The 27,936-nt window shown below is 44.4% G+C and overlaps 1 non-coding gene and 1 pseudogene across 1 annotated transcript; both read right to left on the reverse strand.

Moving 5' to 3' along the window:
• Positions 1-161: 161 nt before the first annotated feature.
• Positions 162-25,686, reverse strand: LOC136382316 (PHD finger protein 7-like; annotated as a pseudogene).
• Positions 15,822-15,937, reverse strand: LOC136382702 (small nucleolar RNA SNORA32). The gene has a single exon (XR_010747322.1). It is a non-coding gene; the product is annotated as a small nucleolar RNA SNORA32 (small nucleolar RNA).
• Positions 25,687-27,936: the final 2,250 nt, after the last annotated feature.

A 27,936-nucleotide genomic window follows, 5' to 3' on the forward strand; every position in this document is an offset into this window, starting at 1 on the left:
TTCCCTCCAAAGCAACATGTCTATGGTTTAAATGGAAAATTCTACATTTGAGTCACTAAATTTTATAGTATTCCTTTTCCCTCACTCAACCCTCCAGATTCCTTACTGTGCTAGAGAAAATCCAGAGTGAATTTATAAGGAGACACAAATGGAGAGAAAGCTTTTATTTGCATAACAAATATGGGGAAGTAAGAAGAGGCATATGAGAACCAGATTAGGGTGGAAGGATCTGGTGGAAGAAGAGAAGACAGGGCTCTCTGGGAATCAGGCAGAAAGAGCAGAGGCGCATCTGGACTGCTCTGTCCTCACGCTCTCTGGGACTTCTCTTCCTTGGCTCATAGTTTCAGTTTCAGTGCTGGCCCCTTTCCTGGTCTCACAGTCCCAAAGTGCTCCCTCCCCAAACTCAGTGGAGGACACAGCTTTGTACCCAAATGTGCTTAGCAGCAACTACTTAGAAGCTGTTACTTGTATTTTTTTTGCAGCGTTTAGTGATTTTGACACCCTTGGACCGCCAGGAGTGGCCCCTTCTACCACCAGAGGACTCTGGTTTCTCTAATGAGGAACGTCCTGGCCAATCAATCCAAGACGGGTGCAGATTCTTCTCCAGGCTGCTGTCTCTGCAGAAATGTCCCCCCAGAGCAGAAGGTGCTGCTGCAGCAGGGGATGTCACCTGAGTTTTCAGGTACGTAGTCTGTGGTGAAAGAAAGGTAGGAGAGGAAAACTCAGCCCTCTGTTTCTCCCAGGTGCAGGTCTTTAAACTCCTCCATAGCCACTTTCCTTCCCAAACTAAAGGTACCACGGAATCCCATCTGGTGGCCTGCCCTCCTCCTTTCCCAGGCCCCACAAGTGCCCCTCACCCCCAGCCCCCAGGTTCTTAGTCCAGACCATCCCTCAGTCCCACCTGTGACTTCACACAAAGGTGCACACTCCTCACACTCCCATTTCTTACTGCTGGATCTAAGAGAGGAGCAGTCCCTGTGGGTTCCATGGGATCCACATGTAGCACACAGAATAAGGCTCCACCTCCTACAGCAAGACAGGGAAGGGTTGTGGGCACAAATATAACACTAACTCCATCTCAGGATGTTCACTACAAGCTGGGCATTTGCTGAGGGCTTCTCAGGCACTTTTTCTGTACATTTTACTCATGACAAATGTGTGGCTGTGTGCTGATCCCAGGACCCCACAATCAGGCAGACATTGGAAAGGTGGATTTGGAAAGGAATTGGCCCCGCGTGTCTCTCCACTGCACACCAGGAGCAGAGTCTGCAGAGACCTGTTCACGTGGGTGTGAGTCCGTCCTGGGCTGCTCAAAAATGGGACTTAACAATTATGTTTACCCTGAAGTCTGCAGGCAAAAGTGAATTACTTGCTCTTAAAAACTGTGCCAAAGTCTAACTCTAAGATAGCACTGATGAAGATCTTTCTAACCAGAAGTCTTTCCCTACCCTTCGTCCTCAAAGCTGTCTCTGCCTTGTTCATATAGACAGGTGGGGGCATCACAATGCTGATAGCGCTGATACAATTCTGAGAAAGCCCCTGGCTCCAGTTCCCAGGCAGCATCTCTGCAGTGGGAGAAGAAACAGTGAGTAAGGGACATGTAATTGGTTGGTGAAACCTTTGTCCACCTGGGAAGAACTAGGAAGACCTCAAACTAGCACAGCAAAAGAGTTCAACAGGCTGCCTGAATTTCAGCAAGGCTGGGTGGGTGGCCTGGCAGTGGGAAGGGGAAGCAGGATGAATAGAACATGGGGATTCCTTGTTCCACACTGGAATTCATGACCCTACCCCTAACCCAGGGAATCCTGATCTCCAAAGCTCACTTTCCAAAAATGCCCCAACCCCCGCCACCTTTTTTTAGTGAGAGAGAGAGAGAGAGACAGACACACAGACAGAGACAGACAGGCAGGAAGGGAGATGAGAAGCATGAACTTGTAGTTGTCACTTTAGTTGTTCATTGATTGCTTCTCATACGTGCCTTGATGGGGGGTGTGTGTGGCTCCAGCCAAGCCAGTGACCCCTTGCTCAAGCCAGCGACCTTTGGGCTCAAGCCAGCAACCATGGGGTCATGTCTATGATCCCATGCTCAAGTCGGGATCCTGGGGTTTCAAACCTGGGCCCTCGGCATCCCAGGCCGACACTCAATCCACTGCACCACCACCAGTCAGGCCCTCCCCTTTTATTTAATAATTGAAAAGCTCTCCCTCCACCCCTTCCCTCTTTACCAGATAACAATGCCTTGGCTGCTTCTTAATTTTCTAAACTGTCCTCACACTCTCCTCCTTTCTAGAAATCTAGGCAACCTACTCCCTGGCTCATTTCCTGCTTTAGAGTTTCCACTACCTGTCTGGAATATGAATTCCCATTCTTAGCATTTCTTGAGGAAATTCTTCTCGATTGTTACAATGTAGACATTTGAAGAAATGCTTTCCTGATGTGTGGGCATATTTCTGTAAGAAAAACAATGAAAAACTTTCTGTTTGTAAAAACACTATGGCTGACTAGCTTATTTCCACCCCCACCCTCACCTCACAAAGATGTTGCTTAAAAAAAACCACAACACTTGACTGGGGCTTACAGGAAAAAAAAGTTTGGATGGGTTGGGTGAGGGCTGCACATTCTGGTGTCAGACCAGGGGCCACAAGTTTGAGAGAGTTCCCAGGAGCACCTTAGCTGTCTCCTCTGGTCATGGCGCTCAGGAGTGCTGACCTGGTATATACATGTTTCCCTTTCCTTCCACCCAAGGAAGCAAGGCTGATTTAGAAGCTACCTGACTCATTCTAGGATGAGTTCATTTGTTCTAGCCTTCCCGAGGATTTTGCTCAGTCTAAATTTCATCATGAATGAGGTCCAGAGACTGGGCTGACTTTCCTCTGACTGCCTGGAACCAGCTCTGCATACAGGCCTCCAGTCCAGATTGTCTGAGCATTCCCAAGGTGTCTGAGCTGGAGCAATAGAGGAAGGTCCCAGGGCGGAGGAAGCCTCACCTGTATGCACTGGCGGTGGTAGATAGTTTGACTACAGCATGGGCTCTGGATGTTTTCAACACTTGCTTGGGATAAGTCTTCACAACATAAGACACAGCTTTCCTCCCCCACACTCCCCCACTGGATGTCCTGTGTTGGGCGATGTTTTTCACAAAATGATCTGTGGCAGAGTAAATAGCTTGGTTTTGATTTGATGGATTTTTCCAGCTGCTTGGCCTAGGAAGGGCAATCACCTGCTCAAGCTAGTGCCCAGCAAACCTCTGTGCTCCAGCGTGGAGAGGGGGATGGGGGGGAGAAGGGGAAGGAGGGGGAAATTGAAGGATAACCTTCTCACAGCTGCTCTTCCGAGCTATTGGAAGAGACTATCTCCACAACCTCTCTCTTTCCTGAAAGCCCCACTTCGTTCTGAGCCACTAGGAACCTCAGCTGTTTGTAATTTAAGAAGGGGACGGGAAGCAAAAAGTAAACCCCGTGAAATTGCCAAGTTGACACTATTTCTCATTATGGAATGGAGGGGACAGAGTCAATGGTGAATCAAAACAGGCCCGTGAGAACTGGACTCTGATTTGATTAGTGGCTAATTAATAGCAAGTTGCAAAAGGGCAGCCGGACTTTTCCCCTTCATCGCTCACTTGTACTCTCCAAAAAATTGTGAAAGGCAACCCCTTTCTTGGCCACAAGGAAGATGGAAGTTTCTGACACAATGATCCTCCTGGCAGTTGATGGCGGCTCCCTTTTTCTTGCACACAAAGCAGATCTGCAAATGAGATCCCAGGCAGTGCTCAGGGCCTCGGGGAAGACAGACACATCATTCTCTGAAATGGAAATTCTGGGAAGCAACAGCCATTCCCTTTCCTCCGTGGACCAGAAAGCTCAGGGGCTTCAAAGAGCATTGACTTCTTTTTTGTTTTCCCAGGATGTTGCTCCCTCTCCTCACTTAGGATACTACACCCCAGAGAAGCGTGGAACTTAAGGACCAGTGGGGAGGGGGGTGTGGTAAGGGGGTGGGGGGAAGGGAAGAGAGACAAATATAAGGTGAAGGAAAATGATTTGACTTTGGGTGATGGGTATACAACATAATCAACTGTTCAAATGCTATAGAAATGTTTACCTGAAACCTATATAGTCTTTTTTTTTTTTACAAAGACAGAGAGAGATAGGGACAGACAGAAATGAAGAGAGATGAGAAGCATCAGTCATCAGTTTTTTGTTGTGACACCTTAGTTGTTCACTGATTGCTTTCTCATATGTGCCTTGACCGCAGGCCTTCAGCAGACCGAGTAACCCCTTGCTCGAGCCAGCGACCTTGGGTCCAAGCTAGTGAACTTTGTTCAAACCAGATGAGTCCGCGCTCAAGCTGGCAACCTTGGGGTCTCGAACCTGGGTCCTTTGCATCCCAGTCCGATGCTCTATCCACTGCGCCATCGCCTGGTCAGGCTGAAACCTATGTACTCTTATTGACCAATGTCACCCTGTTAAATTTCATTTTCTAAATTAAAAAAAAAAAAGGACCAGTTGGGAAATCCAGGAGTCCTTTGACTTCTAGATGAGCAACAAGGGAAAAGAACAGGAGTGATCAGGAAAGTATGAAAAGAGGCTTCACCCAAGGCCCCCATTCCAGGGGATTCTAACCTTCCGAGAAGCCCGCGCTGCCTCTTTTTGATGTCTTCAGGCAGGAATCCATGGAAACCTCTGACTGGCCCCGCTGAGGCAGCTTGCTAGATAGAATCTGGGAGGCAGCAGAACCAGACTGTCAACATTGATGATCAGTGAAAAAGTGCATTGGGGTGCAGGAAGGCAGAGTAGAAATATAGCTTGGCGGAATATATATGTATTTATAAGGTAATTTACTTAACAAAGACTTACATAGCATTAACTATATGTAGGATGCTGTCCTTTTAATCCACATCACCCCCATTTTATAGGAGAAATTATGTGACAGGTTGAAGCCCACAGAACTGCAAAACCTGGGTTCTTACCCACTTCTGTGCTGCTTCTCATTTTCTGAGGACTGCTTTTGTGTGCTGAGCATTTTTTGGAAACACTGCCTGTGTGCTTACTCATTTTATGCTCTCCACAGCCCTGTGATATGGATGCTACTGTGATCCTCATCTTATCGAGGAGGCCACTGAAGTGCAGCACGGTAAGTATGGCTGGAGTCACACAGCAAGGAGGCAGCAGAGCGGCATTCACTTCCAGACCCACAGAACCCACACTCTTACCCCTCTGCGGTACTGCCCCCAGGTACAGAATAAATATTCCTCTCAGAGTGTGTTCTCTATAGGAAGGGAAACAGGATTTTACAATGTTTTAACTGTAGTCATTCTGCCATAGCTAAGGGAAGGAATGGAGCTTTTCTTTAAAAATACACTTTAGGCCCTGGCCGGTTGGCTCAGTGGTAGAGTGTCGCCCTGGCGTGCAGGAGTCCCGGGTTCGATTCCCAGACAGGGCACACAGGAGAAGCGCCCATCTGCTTCTCCACCCCTCCCCCTCTCCTTCCTCTCTGTCTCTCTCTTCCCCTCCCACAGCTGAGGCTCCATTGGAGCAAAGTTGGCCCAGGCACTGAGGATGGCTCTGTGGCCTCTGCCTCAGGCGCTAGAGTGGCTCTGGTCACAACAGAGCAACGCCCCAGATGGGCAGAGCATCACCCCCTCTGGTCACAACAGAGCATGCGGGAGTCTGTCTGACTGCCTCCCTGTTTCTGGCTTCGGAAAAATACAAAATAAAAATAAAAAAATAAAAATACACTTTAAAGGGCTCTTTGGTTCTGCAAAGCTCCCAAAGCAGAGTCTAGAATGGAAAATCAAGGGAAAAGAAGCTAAACTGTTATGAACTCATAAACAGTGCATGTGTGTATGTATTGGAAGAATGTCAGCACCCTGGCCCCACTCCAAGAATCTTCCAAATACTGGGAGGGTGCTGGACTTCCACAGTAATGATATGTAATGTGAATGGGGACCCAGGTTATTACAGTTGAACATGATAGAAAAGGTGGCCTTACAAGGTTAGAAAACTTGAGGACACTTGGATTATAGCTGTATGTTCCCAATTAGGCTTAAAATGTATCTATTTGAACATTAATTATCTCAGGGCTTTAGGACTATATGAGTGATTTCTGTTTTATACTTTAAAGTATTGTTTTCTACAATAATCATGCATTTTTTATAAACAGAAAAATCAACAGTTAAAGATTAGAAATAAGCTAAATATAATTTAATAAGGATTTAATACTTTTTTGAATCCCCTAACCATGGAATACCAATTAGCTATCAAAAAGAAAAAACTAGCCTGACCAGGCAGTGGTGCAGTAGATAGAGCGTCAGACTGGGACCCAGCATCAGCAAAGGACACAGGTTCAAAATCCCGAGGTCGCCAGCATAAGTGTGGGCTCATCTAATTTGAGCAAGGCTCACCAGCTTGAGCCCAAGGTCGCTGGCTTGAGCAAGGGGTCACTTGCTCTGCTGTAGCCCCCAAGTCAAGGCACATACGAGAAAGCAATCAATGAACAACTAAGGTGCTGCCATGAAGAATTTATGTTTCTCATCTCTCTCCCTTCCTGTCTGCCTGTCCCTATCTGTCTCTGTCACAAAAAGAAAAAGAAAATACTAGATCAATATGTTGTATATAGAATGAACATAAAAAAGCAAAATACAAATACAAAACACTGTGTATACTATGTTTATTTTTTTGTTGAAATGTATATGCTTGTAAATGCATTCAAATTAACCAAGACCCTACACCAAAACCAGACTGGACTTACAAGACAGGAAAAATCACAGACCAATCTTTTGTAAAATGTATATGTAAAAATGAAACAAAACATTATCAAACTGAATCCAGTACCATATAAAAAGGGTAAAACATCATGACCAAGCAGGATTTATACCAAAAAATGTGAAGTTAGTTCAACATTATAGAATTCAACTGATGTAACAAATCATATTAACAAATTAAGGGAAAAAATCATGATCATCTCAACAGATGCAGAAAATACATTTGACAGCATTCAACACACATTCATGATACCCTCCAGCAAACTAAATATAAAAGGGAATCTCTTCAATCTAATGAAGAGTCCATGAAAAACCTACAGCTAACATTGTATTTTTTTAAATTTTTATTAATTTTAATGGGGTGACATCAATAAATCAGGGTACATGTATTCAAAGAAAACATGTCCAGGTTATCTTGTCATTCAATTATGTTGCATACCCATCACCCAAAGTCAGATCATCCTCCGTCACCTTCAATCTTGTTTTCTTTGTGCCCCTCCCCCTCCCCTTCCCCTCTCCCTCCTTCCCTCCCCTCCCCCCCGGTAACCACCACACTCCTGTCCATGTCTCTTAGTCTCGTTTTTTTTTTTGTGGTTTTTTTTTTGTATTTTTCTGAAGTGGGAAACAGGGAGAGACAGTCAGACAGACTCCCGCATACGCCCGACCGGGATCCACCCGGCATGCCCACCAGGGGGCGACGCTCTGCCCACCAGGGGGCGATGCTCTGCCCCTCCAGGGCGTCGCTCTGTTGCGACCAGAGCCACTCCAGCGCCTGAGGCAGAGGCCAAGGAGCCATCCCCAGCACCCGGGCCATCTTTGCTCCAATGGAGCCTCGCTGCGGGAGGGGAAGAGAGAGACAGAGAGGAAGGAGAGGGGAAGAGGTGGAGAAGCACCCTGTGTGCCCTGGCCGGGAATCAAACCCTGGACTTCTGCACGCCAGGCCAACGCTCTACCACTGAGCCAACCGGCCAGGGCCTCTTAGTCTCGTTTTTAAGTCCCACCAATGTATGGAACCATGTAGTCCTTGGTCCCTTCTGATTAGCTCATCTCACTCCGTACAATGCCATCAAGATCCTACCAATTTGCCGCAAATGATCCGATGTCACCATTTCTTATGGCTGAGTAGTACACCACAGTGTACATGTGCCACATCTTCTCCATCCAGTCCTCCATTTTTTTTTACAGTGATTAAAGCCTTTAAGCAAACTCTTGGCCAATACAACAAGAATCCATAAAAGAGTAGTGTCCTTAACATGCTCACCAAGTCCAAGTTGGCACCAACAGCATTCCAAATCCCTTCAAATGCAACCCAACCCCAGTTCAGTCCATTAGGAGCTGTCACAAGGAGCAGGAGTCCAGGAAAAGTCCACATCCAGGAAAAGTCCGCATGGCACTGGAATTGTTGTCACAATTCTATACTTTGCAGCTCATGTCCAAGTCGCAATTACCGCTGCTTCTAGCTGGTAATGATTCAGGTAGACTGGGAAAGCCATCTGCAGCATGTGTGGAGATGGAGCTTCTGTTCTCCTCTGCCTGGAGAGATGAGACCAGGGTGCTTTTCCCTGGAGCTCTGCAACTGTGGCATGGTAAAGAGAACCTTGGGATACACTAAGCTGGGTGGCAAAGGTAAATTCATAATAGAAGTTGGCAAAGGGGGAAAGAGAGCTCTAAATTAGGAGTAGGTCCCAGCCTGAAATATGAGTGGGGCATTGAGGTAGGAGGAATAAAGGAAACACTATATATTAAACAAAGCAGCAGAAAATAGGACTATCAACACCCTTTGAGGGAAGAATAAAAAACCTGACTATTCAGGCAAGACATAGTTAAGTGGCCCTTGTGCAAATGAGATCAGTTTACCTGCTTCTTGGAAGAAATACCCTAGGCTTGTCCACAGTGTTGTAGATGGGGCCGATGGCCCTGGGCACCTTCTGCCTTCAGTGGCAAACCCCAGCATTCTGGGCAAGGTTAGGTCATAGGTGGCTGGAGCAGGGCTGGAAGAGACTGAACCCTCCCTTATAGGAGCGAGGGGGAAGCCTAACTTCCAGTGTCCCTTTTTCCTCACAGCAGAGGCATGTAAGCTTGGCAGGCTTTAGCTCAATGACCTTCCTTTTCACTATTGAAGCAAGACCCAGATGGCATCCTATAAGACCCCCTTGAGGCATTGGAGCCTTTAAGGGCATATCCTAAAAGCTAGTAGTTCACCTGATCTTTATTGGGATTTTTCTGCCTCTTGGTACCTTAAAAGCCATGCTCAGAAGATCTCACTGAGGGTTTTGAGGATCCCCATCCGCCTATATAAACCTTTTCCGTATATCTGGAGCTATTTGGAAAGAGACAAGACAGTGTTATTAGCTAGATCAAATAAAAGAAGGTAGAAGTTTGCAGGAGAAAAAGATTTGGCATCTCCTGTTCATCAGCATTCAAAAGAAATTAAAAAAATTTTTAAGTAAAAAGCATGATATGGTAGACCCGTAGGAGTTCCAGGATATGACTCCCCCCTTTAAAAATTTTTTTTAAATTGACCTTAAAATATTTTCTGGGTACACTTTAATAATACCTTGACTTTAAAGATTGTAAGAAATACCCATAATTTGAAAGGTTTGACAAAATACAGTAAATGCTTTTGCTACATGTGCAGGAGCATTGTCAGTTTTAACCAGTTTAGGAACACCAATAATAGTACAATGAATACAGATAATGAGCTATAACATGCTTAGCAGCCTCTCCTGTTCTGGCAGAGGTTACTATAAATCCAGAATAAGTATCCACTGTAACGTGGACATAGGACTGTTTGCCAAATAAAGGTATATGAGTAACATCCATTTGCCAAAGTTGTCCTGGTAGGAGTCCTTGAGGGTTAACTCCAAATGAAGGGACAGATTGTAGTATAGGACAGCTTGGACAGGATTTACCAATCTGCCATGCTGCTTCCCGAGAAAGTTGAAACTGTTTACACAAGGCTGCAGCGTTCTGGTGATGAATAGTATGAGACTGAATTGCTCAATCTGTCATGGTTGCTCCAAATAATTTTCTTTTGGGTAGCTTGATCAACATGGAGTGAGCTCGAATATGTCCTATAAAACATGGAGCTCTATCTTGACATACAAGTCTTTGAGGAAGGAGGAACTGCTGAAATAGTTCATCAGCAGTTGTCCCTAAGACAGCAGTCTTTATAGTGGAAACAACCATAAGTAAATATTTGCTGTCTGTATATAGATTAAAGGAGGAATATGGCAAATGCTGAAAAGCCATGATAATGGCATATAATTCTAGTCTTTGAGCTGATTTTAAGTTGACTGTTTCAGCATAAAGTTGTCCATTGATTTGCAAAAGCGATTTGCCATTTAGTGGAAGTTTCCCAGAGCCATTGTTGTTGATCCTTTGAAAAAAGGAACAACAATAATTTGAGGCTCAAAACATATAAGCTGTAAGGGTCATCTATGCCCCTTGATAATCAAGGAGGTGACAAGATCAAAATATGTAAGTGTATTCCATGGGCTATTAGATGGTTCAATGTGCCCAAGCTGTAGCTGCTCTTGTACCAATTGAGCACCTGCTCTAAGTTTCTCCTGAGAAAAGGGCCATTGGTCTACCCATACAGGATTATCTGATTTCCAAGTAATTGGGTCTGCACAATGCATTATTGGGGAAGCAGGAGCTACCAAGGCCCCTATGCTAAATTTTTTTGATTAATTTTAATGGGGTGACATTTGTAAATCTGAGTACATATGTTCAGAGAAAACATCTCTAGGTTATTTTGACATTTGATTATGCTGCATTCCCATAGCCCAAAGTCCAATTGTCTTCCGTCACCTTCTAACTGATTTTCTTCATGCCTCCCCCAACCCTCTCCCTCTCCTCCCTCTCACCCTGTAACCCCCACACTCCTGTCTATGTCTCTGAGTCTCATTTTTATGTCCCACCTATGTATGGAATCATACACTTCTTAGTTTTTTCTGATTTACTTATTTCACTCAGTATAATGTTATCAAGGTCCATCCATGTTGTTGTAAATGATCCGATGTCAACATTTCTTATGGCTGAGTAGTATTCCATAGTATATATATATATACCAAAGCTTTTTAATCCACTCGTCCACTGACAAACTTGGGCTGTTTCCAGATCTTCGCTATTGTGAACAATGCTGCCATAAACATGGGGGTGCATTTCTTCTTTTCAAACAGTGCTATGGTGTTCTTGGGGTATATTCCTAAAAGTGGGATAGCTGGGTCAAAAGGCAGTTCGATTTTTAATTTCTTGAGGAATCTCCATACTGTTTTCCACAGTGGCTGCACCAGTCTGCATTCCCACCAGCAGTGCAGGAGGGTTCCCTTTTCTCCACATCCTTGCCAGCACTTATTCTGTGTTGTTTTGTTGATGAGTGCCATTCTGGCTGGTGTGAGGTGATATCTCATTGTGGTTTTAATTTGCATTTCTCTAATGATTAGTGATATTGAGCATTTTTTCATATGCCTATTGGCCATCTGTATGTCCTCTTTGGAGAAGTGTCTATTCATTTCTTTTGCCCATTTTTGGATTGGCTTGTTTGTCTTCCTGGTATTAAGTTTTACAAGTTCTTTATAAATTTTGGTTATTAACCCCTTATCAGATGCATTGTCAAATATATTCTCCTATTGTGTAGTTTGTATTTTTATTCTGTTCTTATTGTCTTTAGCTGTGCAGAAACTTTTCAGTTTGATAAAGTCCCATTTGTTTATCCTGTCTTTTATTTCACTTGCCTGTGGAGACAAATTGGCAAATATATTGCTCCGAGAGATGTCAGAGAGCTTACTGCCTATGTTTTCTTCTAAGATGCTTATGGTTTTATGGTTTACATTTAAGTCTTTTATCCATTTTGAGTTTATTTTTGTGAGTGGTGTAAGTTCGTGGTCAAGTTTCATTTTTTTGTAGGTAGCTGTCCAATTTTCCCAATACCATTTGTTGAAGAGGCTGTCTTTACTCCAATGTATGCTCTTACCTCCTTTGTCAAATATCAGTTGTCCGTAAAAGTGTGGGTTTATTTCTGGGTTCTCAGATCTGTTCCATTGATCTATATGCCTGTTCTTATGCCAGTACCAGGCTGTTTTGAGTACATTGGCCTTGTAGTATAACTTGATATCCGGAAGTGTGATACCTCCCACTTTATTCTTCCTTTTCAAGATTGCCGAGGCTATTCGTGATCTCTTTTGATTCCATATAAATTTTTGGAATATGTGTTCTATATCTTTGAAGTAAGTCATTGGTATTTTAATTGGTATTGCACTGAATTTATAAATTGCTTTGGGTAATATAGACATTTTTTTATTCATTATAGAGAGGGAAGAGAGAGAGAGAGAGAAGGGGGAGGAGCAGGAAGCATCAACTCCCATATGTACCTTGACCAGGCAAACCCAGGGTTTTGAACCAGCAACCTCAGCGTTTCCAGGTTGACGCTTTATCCACTGAGCCACCACAGGTCAGGCTCTTTAAATTAAAAAAAAAAAATTTTTTATTTATTCATTTTAGAGAGGAGAGAGAAAGGGAGAGAGAGAGAGACAGAGAGGGGGAGAGAGAGGAGAGAGAGACAGAGAGAGAAGGTTGGGAGGAGCTAGAAGCATCAACTCCCATTTGTGCCTTGACCAGGCAAGCCCATGGTTTCGAACCGGTGACCTCAGCATTTCCAGGTCGACGCTTTATCCACTAATATAGACATTTTAATGTTTATTCTTCCTAAGCACAAGCACGGTATATGCTTCAACTTGTTTATATCTTCCCTGATTTCTTTTATCAATGTTTTATAATTTTCTGAGTACAAGTCTTTAACCTCCCTGGTTAAATTTATTCCTAGGTACTTTATTTTTTTGGTTGCAATGGTAAAGGGGATTGATTCCTTAATTTCTCTTTCTGACAGTTCATTGTTAGTGTATAAAAATGCCTCTGATTTCTGAGTATTAATTTTATATCCTGCCACCTTGCTGAATTCATTTATCAGGTCTAGTAGTTTTTTGACTGAGACTTTAGGGTTTTCTATATTCAATATCATATCATCTGCAAATAATGATAGTTTTACTTCTTTTCTAATTTGGATACCTTTTATTTCTTTTTCTTGTCTGATTGCTGTGGCTATGACTTCCAGAACTATGTTGAATAAGAGTGGTGAGAGGGGGTACCCCTGCCTTGTTCCTGATCTTAAGGGGATTGCTTTTAATTTTTGCCCATTGAGTATGATGTTGGCTGTGGGTTTGTCATAGATGGCCTTTATCATGTTGAGGTATGTTCCCTGTATTCCCACTTTGCTGAGAGTTTTGATCATGAATGGGGGCTGGATTTTGTCAAATGCTTTTTCTGCATCTATTGAAATTATCATGTGGTTTTTCTCTTTCCTTTTGTTTATGTGATGAATCACATTGATTGATTTGCGAATATTGTACCAGCCTTGCCTTCCAAGAATAAATCCCACTTGATCATGGTGTATGAGTTTTTTCATATATTGCTGGATCCGGTTTGCTAATATTTTGTTGAGTATTTTAGCATCTAAGTTCATCAGGGATATTGGCCTATAATTTTCTTTCTTTGTGTTGTCTTTGCCGGGTTTTGGAATCAGAATTATGCTTGCCTCATAGAAGGAGCTTGGAAGTGTTCCTTCCTCTTGAATTTTTTGAAATAGCTTGGGAAGGATAGTAGTTAGTTCTTTGAATATTTGGTAGAATTCACTTGTGAAGCCATCAGGCCCAGGACTTTTCTTTTTTGGGAGTTTTTTGATAACTGTTTCAATCTCATTTGTTGTAATTGGTCTGTTTAGGTTTTCTGATTCTTCCAGATTGATTTTTGGAAGATTATATGTTTGAAGAAATTTGTCCATTTCATCTAGGTTGTCTAGTTTTTTGGCATACAGTTCTTCATAGTATTTTCTTAAAATATTTTGTATTTCTGTTGTGTCAGTTGTTATTTCTCCACTCTCATTTCTAATTTTATTTATTTGAGTCCTCTCTTTTTTTCTTAGTGAGTCTGGTTAAAGGTTCATCAATCTTGTTTACCTTTACAAAGAACCAGCTCCTGGTTTCATTGATCCTCTGTATTATTTTTTTAGCCTCTATGTCATTTATTTCTGCTCTGATCTTTATTATTTCCTTCCTTCTACTAGCTCTGGGCTTTACTTGCTGTTCTTTTTCTAGTTCTTTTAGATGTAGGGTCAAGTTGTTTATTTGAGCTTTTTCTAGCTTCTTGAGGTATGCCTGTAATGCTATGAACTTCCCTCTCAGGACTGCTTTTGCCATGTCCCATAAATTTTGAGTTGATGTATGCTCATTATCGTTCGTTTCTAGGAATTTTTTTATTTCTTCTTTGATCTCATTGTTTACCCATTCATCAATTAATAACATGCTATTTAGTTTCCAAGTGTTTGAGTATTTTTCAGTTTTTCTGTTGTGGTTGATTTCTAGTTTCATGCCATTGTGATCGGAGAAAGTGCTCGATATGATTTCAATCTTCTTAAATTTGTTGAGACTGCTTTTGTGCCCTAACATATGGTTTATTCTAGAGAATATACCACGAGCACTTGAAAAGAATGTATATTCTGCTGCTTTAGGGTGAAAGGTTCTGAAGATATCTATTAAATCGAGTTGATCTAGTGTGTCCAATAAGTCTGCTGTTTCTTTGTTTTCTTTCTTGAGGATCTATCTAGTGATGTTAATGGGGTACTGAAATCCCCTACTATTATGGTATTGCTGTTGATCTCACCCTTTAAATCCATCAAAGTCTGCCTTATATATTTAGGTGCTCCTATATTAGGTGCATAGATATTTATAACGGTTATATCTTCCTGTTGGATTGCTCCCTTTATCATTATGTAGTGACCTTCTTTGTCTCTAATTATAGTCTTTGTTTTAAAGTCCATTTTGTCTGATATAAGTATTGTTACCCCAGCTTTTTTTTCATTTCCATTTGCGTGAAATATTTTTTTCCACCCTTTTATATTCACTCTATGTGCATCTTTTATTTTAAGGTGTGTCTCTTGTAGACAGCATATGTATGGGTCCTGTTTTCTTTTTTCTTTTCTTTTTTTTTTTATTTTTGGTATTTTTCTGAAGTTGGAAACGGGGAGAGACAGACAGACTCCCGCATGAGCCCGACCGGGATCCACCTGGCACACCCAACAGGGGGCGATGCTCTGCCCCTCTGGGGCGTCGCTCTGTTGTGACCAGAGCCACTCTAGCGCCTGGGGCAGAGGCCAAGGAGCCATCCCCAGTGCCCGGGCCATCTTTGCTCCAATGGAGCCTCGCTGCAGGAGGGGAAGAGAGAGACAGAGAGGAAGGAGAGGGGGAGGGGTGGAGAAGCAGATGGGCGCTTCTCCTGTGTGCCCTGGCCGGGAATCGAACCCGGGACTTCTGCACGCCAGGCCGACGCTCCACCACTGAGTCAATCGGCCAGGGCCTGGGTCCTGTTTTCTTATCCACGCAGCTACCCTATGTCTTTTGATCGGATCATTTAATCCATTTTTAAGGTTATTATTGATACATAATTGTTTATTGCCATTTTATTCTTTAAAACAGTATTCCTCTTTTGCTATATTCTTTTTCCACTTTGATCTGTTTACAACAGGCCCCTTAGCATTTCTTCCAGCCTTTGTTTGGTTGTAGTGAATTCCTTGAGGTTTTTTTTGTCTGGAAAGCTTTTTATTTCTCCTTCAATTTTAAATGATAGCCTTGCTGGATAAAGTAGTCTTGGTTGTAGGCTCTTGTTCTGCATTACTTTGAATATTTCTTGCCATTCCCTTCTGACCTCAAGTGTTTCTGTTGAGAAGTCGGAAGTCATCCTTATGGGGGTTCCTTTGTAGGTGATAGTCTTTTTTCTCTAGGAGCTTTTAATATTTTCTCTTTATCACTTAGCTTTGGTATTTTAATTATGATGTGTCTTGGTGTTGATTTCTTGTTTGGGAGGGGTTTCCTTTTATTTTGTGCAGATATCACATTTCTATCGTCTTTTGTTGCTTTCCAGTGACTGGTCAAAAGTGCACCATGACTTTACAGACACACTGTATTATAGACACTTACCGCCCATGTTATGAAAATAAAGGTTAATAAAATGTTCCCAATAGGTTGAATGCTAGCAATGTAGCAGAAAAAAAACCTAATGGGAAAATGTTTTGTGGTCATGTTCACGGCAAATGAGAAACTGATTCTAAATTGGTGTTGATTTCTTTGGGTTTCTCTTTAATGGAGTTCTCTGTGCTTCTTGAACATGTGAGATGTTTTCCAGCCTTAATTGAGGGAAGTTTTCAGCTATGATGTGCTTGAACAAAGCCTCTATCCCTTGTTCTTTCTCTTCTTCTTCAGGAACCCCTATGATGCGGATGTTATTTCTCTTCATGTTGTCACAGAGCTCTCTTAGAGTTTCCTCAGACTTTTTGAGTCTCTTCTTTTTCCTGCTCTGCTTCTGTGCCTTTATCGTGTCCTCTAACTCACTGATTCAATTCTCAGCTTCATCCATCCTGCTTTTAATTCCTTCCATTGTGTTCTTGATTTCTGATATTGTATTTGTCATTTCTGACTGATTCTTTTTTATTAATTCAATGTCCTTTTTTATATTTGTTATCTCTTTATTTAGCTGTTCATAATGACCATCTATTGTTGTTCTGGTATTTTTAAGCATCCTAACAATCGTTATTTTAAACTCTGCATCTGGTAATTTGGTTTTATCTGATTCATTCAGGTCGTTTTCTGGGGATTTCTCGGTTCATGTGTTGTATTTCCTTGCCTCCTCATTTCTCTGTGTAATGGAAGGTTTTGGCCACTGGAGTCCACTGGGTATGGCCTCTGTTCCCTAGGTATGGTCTGTCTGCAGGCCCGGCCCCCCCTCTGCTGTTGCTGCCTAGGGCATTTGGGTATGGGCGTTGCTATGGTTTCCGCCTCTCCTTCATGGGAGTGGCTGTGATCACGTACTCCGGCATACAAGCCTGGTGGCCTTGGCCTTTGCCCTGCCCCCATGGGTGGCGTTATGCTCGGCCCTGAGCACAGTGTTGAGCACCTTTGCTGAGCTGCAGGTCTCTGCCTGTTTCTGGGCTTTCACCCCGCCCTTTCAGAAGGAGCCCGCTCGTGGGACGGCTGCAAGCTTTGGCTCCATAGGCCAGGCAGGACTGCATGCCCACGCTCAGTAGTGGGACTCTGCCTGTTCTGGGTTTTTGGCTCCAACCCCACGGGAGGAGCCGGCTCCCAAGTCAGGCCACAAGCCTTGGTTCCGCGGGCGGGAAAAGGCTGTGCTCCTGCGCCCTTGCTCAAGGGCCAGTCTCCACCTCTTCCAGGGTTCCCGCCCTTCCCCCCACAGGCTGGATTACAAGCTGCCCGCAGCTGGGCTTGACCGCTTTTGCACGCCCCCTCCTCCCCAGCCAGGCAAGACTAAGCTCACACCTGGGCCCAGTGGTGGCCAGCCGGCTTCCGCCCTTGCTGATAGAATCGTGCTTCCGGGTGCTTCCGCGTCCCACTGCCGCCCGCCCTGGGGTGAGCCCTCAGCCGTGTGGGTGGGGGCGCTGCCACTCAGACCCTAAGACTTCCAACTGTAGCCCAGAAATCTCCCTCCTTCTAAGGGACTCTGCTCTGAGTGCCATGGGAAACCTTGTTTGGCTGGTGCCCTGCTTCCTTTTGCTGGTATTGCTGTTTCCAGGGGAAATATTCACTTCATATTTGGGGAGTGACTCATCCCAGGGGTTAGGGTGGCTGTTTCCCAAAATGTTTCTCCCTGTGCCTCCTAGATTACACTCTTCCTGCTACTCTGGTCCTCTACTCTCTCCCCATCCCCCAGAGCCCCAGGTGAGTGGTTGTGAGAGAGGTTTTCTGCTCAGTCCCTTTAAGAATCCTGGGTCTGAGAAATCAGTCTCTTTTTCACAAACAGTATCCTGACCTGTTTCCAGCTAAATACTGTCCATACACCTCTTCTAGGCTCTTGGGCTGCAGGCTGGGGCTTTGTTCCTGGGGCTCAGGACCCTCCCCTCTCCGTTAAACTCAATTCCTGCCACGCGAGTCTCTCCCGGCTGCCGTTCGCTCCAGGGAGCTGGGCAGCCCTCTCCGCGTTTCCACTTTTCCTACCGGTCTCGGTTTGGCTTCTTCAGTGTTCCTTGGTTGAAGAGTCCTCTTAGTTTAGTCCAAGGTTGGTTTTTCCAGATGATAGTTCTTAAAATTAGTTTGTAATCCACTTTGGTTCTGGGAGGTGGATGTTGGTACATCCGCCTACTCCAGCACCATCTTGTCTTCTCCTAACATTGTATTTTAATGGTGAAGAATTGGATATTGTTCCCTAATGTTGGAAACAAGACAAGGATATCCACTCACATAACTTCTATTCAATACTAGATTGAAGGTCCTAGCCTGTACAAAAAAGGCAAGAAGATGAAATAAAAGACAAAGAATGGAAAGGAAGAAATAGAACTGTCTTTATTCACACATAACATAATTGTGTACATAGGAAATGCTAATACATTTACAAAAACACCAGAAAACCCCCAAACTCAAAAAAACCTACTGAACTAATAAGTGAATTTAATAAGATTGCAGGATATAAAATCAATGTGCAAAAATATATTGCATTTCTATATACCAGCAAGAAACCTGAAAATGAAAATTTTAAATACCACTTATAATAGCATAAAATCACAATATATTTAGAAATATATTTATCAAAAGATGTGCAAGTCTTTGTCAGTAAAAAAAATTTGCTAATGGTGAACTACATATCATGTTGATGGGATTCAATATTCTTTGTCCATTCTTCAATGCAATCCCCATCACAATCCCAAAAGGCTTTTTTAAAAGAAAAATTTAAAGCTAACTATAAAAATTACATGAAAAAGAGAAGGACCTGACAGCCAAAACAATCTTGGAAAATACGAAAAATTTACAATACTTAATTTCAAGACACTATAAAGCCACAATAACCAAGATGGTGGTGTACTGGTGTGAGGATTGACATACAGATCAATAGTATGAAACTGATCATTAAGATGCACAGATATAGCCTGACTGCTGGTGGTGGCATAGTGGATAGAGCGTTGACCTGGGACGCTGAGGTCCCAGGTTCCAAACCCCAAGGTCGCCAGCTTGAGGGCAAGCTCATTTGGCTTGAGCACAGGCCTCACAGCTTGGGTGCAGGGTCGCAGGTTTGAGCATGGGATCTTAGACATGATCCCATGGTTGCTGGTTTGAAGCCCAAAGTCGCTGGCTTGAACAAGGGGTCACTGGCTTGGCTGGAGCTCCCAGTCAAGGCACGTATGAGAAGCCATCAATAAACAACTAAAGTGCTACAACTACGAGTTGATTCTTCTCATCTCTCTCTCTCTTCATGTCTTTTTCTCTCTCTTAAAAAAAAAAAAAAAAAAAAAGGTGCATAGACATATGGTCAATTGATTTTGAAAAAGGCACCGAGATACCAGTAATTCAATGGGTAGGCAAAGATTTCTTGGGGCACACAAAAAGGCACTAACAATAAAAGAAAAAAAATGATAAACTGGACATCATCAAAATTAAAAACTTTTGTTTTTTGAAAGATCATAAAGAAAATGAAAGGCTAGCTACAATAGGAAGAAAATAGTTACAATATATCTGAAAAGAGATTTGTATCCAGAATATGTAAAGAACTCTTACAATTCAGACAAAAGAACTCAACTTTTAAAAAGAACAAAATATTTGTATAGACACTTCATAAAAGAAAATATATAAATGGCCAATAAGTACATGTAAAGAAGATCAACATCTTAAGTTATCAGAGAAATGCAAATTAAAACCACAGGGCAATAGCAGTACACACCTAGTAGAACAGCTACAATTAAAAAGATGGACAATATCATGTTCTATCAAGATTATTGTACAACTGGAACTTCATAAATTGCTAGTGGGAGTGTAAACTGGTACAACCACTTTGGAAAGTGATGTGGCAGCTTCACATAAAGTTAAACATACAGTCAGTATACAACCAGTAAATCCACTCCTAGGAATTTGCCCAAGAGAAGTAAAAATACATTTCACAAAAAAGACTTGTATATGAGTATTGACAGCAACTTTATTGATAATGACTCCCAAGGAAACAATTCAAATGTCCATCAACAAGTGGATAGATGAGCAAATTAAAATATATTCATACAACAAAATACTGGGGAATAAAAAAGCACAAGCTACCAACAGATGCAGCAACATGGATCAATCTCCAAAACACTGCACTGAGTGAAAGAAGCCAGACACAAAAGAGTACAAATTGTATGATTCCATTTATATGAAGCATAAGAATAGGGAAAAGCGCCTGACCTGTGGTGGCGCAGTGGGATAAAGCGTCAATCTGGAACACTGAGGTCGCCAGTTCAAAACCCTGGACTTGCCTGGTCAAGGCATATATGGGAAGTTGATGCTTCCTGTTCCTCCTCCTTCTCTCTCTCTCTCTCCTCTTTGAAAATTGAATAAATAAAGTCTTAAAAAAAAAAAAAAAAAAAAAAGAATAGGGAAAAGCTATCTATGGACCAGTGATTGTCTCTGAGGGGACTGACGGGGAGAGCAGAAGGGAACTTTATAGGGTGATGAAGATATTTATTTTGATTCAGTGTTTATATAAAAATATACATATATATATATATAACATAAGTACATTCTACAGCATTTAATTATATCTAATAAAAAAATAACTGGAAGGACTGTTGCTAGCATTTGCAACTGGGGAAAGGTAAAAAGATGAGAAATATTATTTTGGGAAAAGACTTCCTTGTACATATCTTATATATACTTTTTAGGATTTTACATTAGATACAGATATTACGATTTAAAGATTAGATTTTAAAAGAAAAAAGCTATTAAGGAGAACAAACATGGCTATCGAGCTGAGGCTGGATGCAAAAATGGAGAACCAATTGTACAGAAAAAGCCATGAGACATTCAAAGCAAAGAGGGCCTTATACTCACAAGACAGAAATAGTGCACACTGAGATTGTCTTTCTGAAGAAATTACCCTAATTTTTCGGGATCCCCAGGTTCTCGAAAGCATAGCCGGCATACTGAAGGAGAGAATGTTAATACTTTACTTTGGGAGCATAACCATCTAAGGACCAGGAGGAGAAGAGTATTGGGAGGGTCATTCTGACAAGGACGGAGGTTGGAATAAAATGTTATTTGGTATCATTTAGGTCTTTATTTAATTTCAGCCACACTTGAAGGAGTTGGCTACAACTGCTCAATTTTTTCTTTACTTTTTTTTTCTCTTTGTCTCAAGTGGCCTTAGTTAACTTGTTTCTTGAACTTTGGATGCAACATTTAAAGATTACAGACCCTGAGTTCTTCAGCATTTTAGAGAATCTGGGAAGGAAGCAGGATTGACAGTGAGAGGAGCAATTCAGGTGATCTTTCCTGAGATTGGGAGGCAGCATCCTAACAGAACTTCCAGTCTTTCTTACCAGGCCCTGAAGATGGCTTCTTCTGGGTCACCCTTCTCGTCTTGGAAGATTTTCTATATAAGAGAAGGAAGAAGTAACAAGGTGGTCTTTGAGGATCCTGTCAACATCCCTTGTAGCATTTCCTTCAAAATGCCATCCGTGGGTCTGATGAAGTACCAGAATATCTAAAGGCTAACACATCAATTTCTTTTTCTATTTCATATATGCATATATATATATGTATGTATATATGTATGTATTTCTGTAGATGAGAGGAGGAGAGATAGTGAGCAGATTCCCACATGTGCTCTAACCAGGATCCACATGGCAACTCTGTCTATGGCTGATGCTTGAGTACCGAGCTATTTTTAGTGCCTGAGCTGGGACCAACAGAGCTATCCTCAGTGCTAGGGGCCACGCTGAATGAAACTAATCAAGTTGGCTGTGGGAGGGAAAGAAAAAAAAGGAGGAAGGGAAGAGAAGCGGAGGGTCGCTTCTCCAGTGTGCCCTGACCAGGAATTGAACCCAGGACATCAATATGCTGGGCTGATGCTCTATCCACTAAGTCAGCAGGACCCTATTTCTTTTTTTTTGGGGTATTTTTCTGAAGTTGGAAACGGGGAGGCAGTCAGACAGACTCCTGCATGTGCCTGACTGGGATCCACCCGGCATGCCCACCAGGGGGCGATGCTCCGCTCATCTGGGGCATTGCTCTGTCACTGGCATGCCCACCAGGGGGCGATGCTCCGCCCATCTGGGGCATTGCTCTGTCGCAAACAGAGCCATTCTAGTGCCTGAGGTAGAGGCCATGGAGCCATCCTCAGCGCCTGGGCCAACCCTGCTCCAATGGAGCCTTGGCTGCGGGAGGGGAAGAGAGATAAAGAGAAGAAGGATAAGGGGAGGGGTGGAGAAGCAGATGGGTACTTCTCCTGTGTGCCCTGGTCGGGAATCGAACCCAGGACTCCTGCACGCCAGGCCGACGCTCTACCACTGAGCCAACCGGCCAGGGCCTCATATTTTTTGAAAGTACAAAACATACCTACTGAATTGTTTGAATGTGAGATAGTAACCATCTTTCCATTCCTGGTGCCTGCATTGCCTGTGTTGACTGAATCAAAGTAGCAGCAAACACCCTTTTACTGTTTCTTCTACCAGTTACTCTGAATCTCAGGTGGTATCACATTCACAAAACTTAATAAAATGATACTAAATTTAAGAATTTCCTATTGCTAGCCATTATTCTTGGCTCTTTACATGTGTTACCTCAATGAATCTCCACAATGTTTTAAGTGGGTTCCATTATTATGCATATTTTCCAGATGAGGAAATGGAGGCATAAAGAAATGAAGTAACCTGTTTCAGGTCACCTGGTTAGCAGGTACTAGAACCAAGATATGAACCTAGGCTGTAGGGTTTGTGAGTCAGCACTTTGCTTCTAGGGATAGTCCTAGGAGGACAGATTACTGGGCAGCTTCCACAATACTAATGGTATGTGCTTCCACACTACCCAACCCTAACCCTCAAGTCTATGCAAAGAGGGAAAAAATTATAGCACATATCACAGGCCATTGAATAATTTATCCCAAACTCCCTTATGACACCTACTGTACCTCAATCTTTGACATTCCTTCTTTCCTTGTGTAGTCTTCATTCGCTGAAGCTTCTCTCTCCTATCTTCAATTCTTCTATATTGTTATGAGATAAAGGCTCTTCTGGCTATAAAATAAACATATCTTGGTCAGTAATTTAATTCTATAGTTGGTTATCAAGTTCTACAGGGTTAAAGCAACAGTGCATTTCACCTCCCAACCCATGTGACAGAATATAAGGGACCCACCCAGTATCAATGCTAGTAATAGCCAGTAACTTAATTATGTCAAAGACTGTTCTAGACATTTTACGTGTTAACATACAAGCCCCTGTCCCCATGCAATAGGTGCCATTATTATCCCCATTTTTAAGATGAGGAGACTGGGGCACAGAGAGTTCAGAGAGAGGCATTTGCCTAAGGTTAGAGGTACTGCTATCACGCAGCAGTAAAAGAACTTGGAACCACTGCTTGAACTGGCTAATTGGCTGTTTTCTTTGTGTCTACTAAATTCATGAGGTAGTACTCCGGAAAAAAAGACTCCTTTTGCCCCCCAAGTATGGGTGTCTTAATTCTGCCCAGTCAAAGCTAGATAAGATAGTTCTTTTCTAGGAGGAGGAGCTTATGGGATGTCCACTGCCTAAAGCAAGAACTCCCTCTAGTGATAGACTAGAGAGAATAGTGACAAACCACCGCTTGCCTCCCGTTGCTTTTCACCAGGCTCAGATGGCCATAGAAGTTTGGTCGGTTCTTAACCTTCGTCTAGCTCTGAGCAGAGAGTAAAATGCCTAAACGTGGAGAAGACACCCTGCCACTACTCCATCCACCAATGTCAGCAGACTGCAAATTGACTGTTTTCACTTGTCAGGAGAAATCCCAGAAAGTGATGGGGGGGGGGGGGCAAAAGAAGTAAAATCACTCCTATGAAGGGAGGACAGTACTTAGTCAGGGGACAGAAGGACAGCACTTCCTAGAAGTGAATGTATCAGATCACTCCAGGGACACAGTCCAGCACCCACGTCCTCGCTGCACAGCCGGAGAGAATGAACATCTTCAAAGACTTTCGGCTGCTCTATGAATACAACTGCGAAGGCAACTACTAAGCCTAGACAGCCCTTCCTTTCCTTGAATTTGCTCCATCACTTCTTGTAACCCACGAGTTGCAACTGCAGAAGCAATGCATTGGATGGCTTCTTACAAAAAATAAATAAATAAAAAAGGAATAAAAGAGCACTTGGACTGGCTGGAGGAGAGAGAAGGGCGTGTGCACTAGGGGATCCACGTGAGCCGACTACTGAGAGGTTCCAAGTTGTCGGGAAGATCACAATCGTCTAGCAATAAAAATAAAACCGTGACACTCAAGTTCTCTGCATCCCTGGACCAAGAGGTTCCTTGAAAAGGGGCCGCGTGCACACTGATAGTTATGGGAAGACGCAACGCTCTTCAAAGCATTCGAGGAGGGACATGTAAGGGCGGGGCCTCCGCAAGCGGCTCAGTCCGAGATTCCCTAACCGAGCGATGCTCCCTTAAAACGGTTTCCTAGTTGTCTCGCTGGATTAATGCTAGGTAAAAAGCCTGCTGAAAAGATTAAAAATAAATAAGCGTGTTCGGCCCCGCCGCCAGAATAAACAACGATTAATTTGGAAACTACGCGTCTGTGTGGCCACAACCGACCCCGGGAGGTAACAGCCCGCGAAGGGGCTCAAGGAGCATCTCGCGGATGCCAGACCAGGACCAGGTCGCGCCTGCAGGAAGACTGGTGCGGGGCCGCGCTGGGGGTCGCCTCCGCCGCTCGCTCCTCAAGGTGGTACTCGGCGCCGCTCTCGGCCGGGCCTCCCGCCCAGTTGTCGCCGAGGGCGCCTGTATCCCGGAGCTTTATTCGTGTAGCTTCCTCACGGGCGGCCCCCTGCGCGGTGACTGCACCGGCGAGCGCGCAAACGGGGCCGGGTCACGCGGACGAGGGCTCAGAGAGACCGCGGCCTTGGATGCTACGGTTACGCCGACTGTCGGCTGAGCGATACCTCTAACGGCCGGAAACCCGCCCCTCCTTCTGACGCACTTTTCCCCTTCGGGCCACTCGCCACCCCTTTCCTTCTAGCCCCGCCCCTCAACCGCAGCGCTCCAACTTGTGGAGTCAAACCCGCGGAGGACTGGCCCAGAGGCGGGGCGGAGACAGTCGCTCTGTGGTGACGTGTTCCGCCGGCGCCGGTGGGTGACGCACAGGCCCCGTTGTCTGTGTGTGGGGTTAGGGGCGTCAGGGGCTCCCGACGGGGGCGGCAGTGGGTCGGGAGGGCCTGGTCATGGCGCTGAGGGGTCGCCCCACGGGAAGATGAATAAGGGCTGGCTGGAGCTGGAGAGCGACCCTGGTAAGGAGGGAGTCGGCTGGCCGGGGGCTGGGGAGGCCGGGTGGGTCCGGGAGGCGCTTCTTGTCGCCCCACCAGGTCTCTTCACTGATAGATACATGAATTTACCAAAACTTCCAAACCTCCCTTTTGCTGTTCCACTTGTCTATCTGACCCCACCCTTGCTTACTTACTATCACCCCTGAAGCAGAAAAGTTCTAGGAAGCTGGTCAGCTGCCCTGAGGAAAAGCGTTCCAGGAAGCCGAAATCGTAGGACTGCAGAAGGGAGCACACCAGGATTGCTGACTCAGTGCACACTTGCTCAAAGCTCTCCCCACCTTAATAAATGTTTGCCTCAGAGTCTGTTTCAGTGCACTTCTCCGGAGGAGTGCCCGGCAGGGTTCCTTTCTTCCTTTCAGTAAAGCCTGTTACTCTGGTCTTTCCGACTCCCATGGATTCCAACATTTGGTGCTGAAACCCGGGACAGAGTACTAACTGCCTGGATGATCCCTCTTTGTCATCCAAACTTACAACCAGGGAAGCAGTGGGCAGCGGCAGCTTGTCCTGGGCTTACTCCTTGATTCTGTTTGGACGTGTCATTGTAGGTTGATTGGCTGGTGATCTGTCCCTGTCCTGAACCCCTGCTGGACCAGAAAGGTAAGGAGTTTCTCCCTCTCCCTTCTCCGGTTGGCCTCCAATTTTCTCTCTAAAAACACCCCTTCCTGGTCGGACGGTTTTGACTTCAGAACCCATATCTACGAGTGGTCTGCCTCTACTCCTCTACTGGACTTCTACGAAAGTCTAGGCGCGCCTAGCCAGGCCACTCTCCTGTGTCCTGGGATCTCAGCCTTGGGGTGATGACCTCTTGTCTGAGACTCTCTTTCTGCAGAGATTTTTCTCCTCTCGGAACTGTGACTGAAGGCAGGGACGCCCCCTTGTCTCACCAGTCTCCTCTACTGTGGGCTCCTCTCAGTCCAAACCGTCCAGCCAGACTTCCCTCAACTGTGTCCTCAAAAATCTTGCCAAACTTGGCCTGTCTGACCTCAAACCAAAAAAAACTCATCTTCCTCTATAATACAGCCTGGCCTCAATATAAATTAGACAACGACTTCCACTGGCCAGAGAATAGAACCCTTGATTACAGTATCTCAAGAGATCTTGACAATTTCTGCCACCGGATGGGAGGGCATCAGAAATTCCTTCCAGGCAGGCTTTTTTTTCTCCCTTCTCTCCTGTCCTTAATTTCTGTGCCTTCTGTTCTACACACAGGACAGAGAAACCTCACCTAAAACCTCCACTTCTAATCTCTCCTTCTCTGTGGACTCCCAACTCTCTCCCTTCCTGCCTGACCCCTGAGGGCACCCCTCTCTCAGGATCTCTCTTTGGTCCCTTTGCAAATCTCTTCCACTGGAGTTTCTCCCCTCCAGAAAGCCCCCTCCCTTCACTGAAACCTGTTTTCTCATTCACCTGCAAATCCAGTCTCTTTCTCTTCCCCTGCTGGCGAGGGCCCCTCCCTTCTCCACTATATTCTTAAACCCTTGCTCCCTCCTTACAGACAGGTGGCTCTCTTTTTCTTTGTCCCATCCTTCCCCCTCCTCAGAGACTGACTGTGCCTTCCACTACCCCTCGCCCTTTCCCCTCTCCTCAGAGCTCTAAATCCTTTTGACTCCTCTGACCACGGGGTGCCACACCAGTACTTTACCCTCCTCCTCCTTCTCCTCCTGCAGATTCTGACCCTCCTTTTATTCCATCCAGCTGCTCACACTGCCCATCCATCTGCTTTCTCTCTTCCTCCCCTCTTTGCTGGCAACTCCCTGCCACCTCAAAAAACTTTAAAAAACAGAATTGTCTATTAAGCTTTGTGACTAAGTAATCCGTCTTGTCTCTGTCAGAAAATATCTCTAGTATAATTTGAATTGAAACAAGTAAAGTGCGCTCATTTAAATTCCCTAATTCATAAATTTTATGTAAAATCTTTGTTTAATGTGTAACTGTGTCTGTTTCTAAGGCCTTAAACCTATAATTATCTGCCTCTTAAACCAGGCTTACTCACCCCCACGAACTCTCCCTGCAATACCCCCATCTTTCCTGTTCAAAAACCTTTAGGGGCTTAAAAAAAAAAACCTTCAGGCGCTTATCACCTTGTACCAGACTTACACCTAATCAATGAGGTATAGTTCTCCTCCATCCAGGAGCCCTAATCTCTAAAGGTTACTGTCACACATTCCTTCAAACACCACTCACTTCACAATCCTAAACCTCAAAAATGCCTTCTTTACCATTCCAGGCGTCCCCAAACTACGGCCGCGGGCCGCATGCAGCCCCCTGAGGCCATTTATCCGGCCCCCCACTGCACTTCCGGAAGGGCCACCTCTTTCATTGGTGGTCAGTGAGAGGAGCACTGTATGTGGCGGCCCTCCAACGGTCTGAGGGACAGTGAACTGGCCCTCTGTGTAAAAAGTTTGGGGACCCCTGCTAGTACACCCTGACTCTTACTTTCTGTTTGCATTCACCTGGACTGATCCAGACACTAATGCAGCCCAGCAACTTACGTGGACTGTCTTACCCTAGGGGATCAAAAACAGCCTACACCTGTTTGGGCAGGCACTAGCTCAGGATTTAACAGCATGCAATCTTAAACTAGTACTCCCTTATAATATGTAGATGACCTACTCCTCTGCAACCCCTCCCTGCCTGCCTCAAGGAGACACACCGCCACCCTTCTTAACTTCCTCCCTATGAAGGGATATTGTGTCTTCTCTGCTAAGGCTCAACTTCACTCTCAGTGCCTAGTCTATCTAGGCATTGCCTTAACCCCCACCACCTGAAGTCTCACCTTAAATCATATTCAGACCCTCCGCAGTCT

This window comes from Saccopteryx leptura, chromosome 10, assembly GCF_036850995.1.
Source record: "Saccopteryx leptura isolate mSacLep1 chromosome 10, mSacLep1_pri_phased_curated, whole genome shotgun sequence".
Classification (NCBI taxonomy): Eukaryota; Metazoa; Chordata; class Mammalia; order Chiroptera; family Emballonuridae; genus Saccopteryx; species Saccopteryx leptura.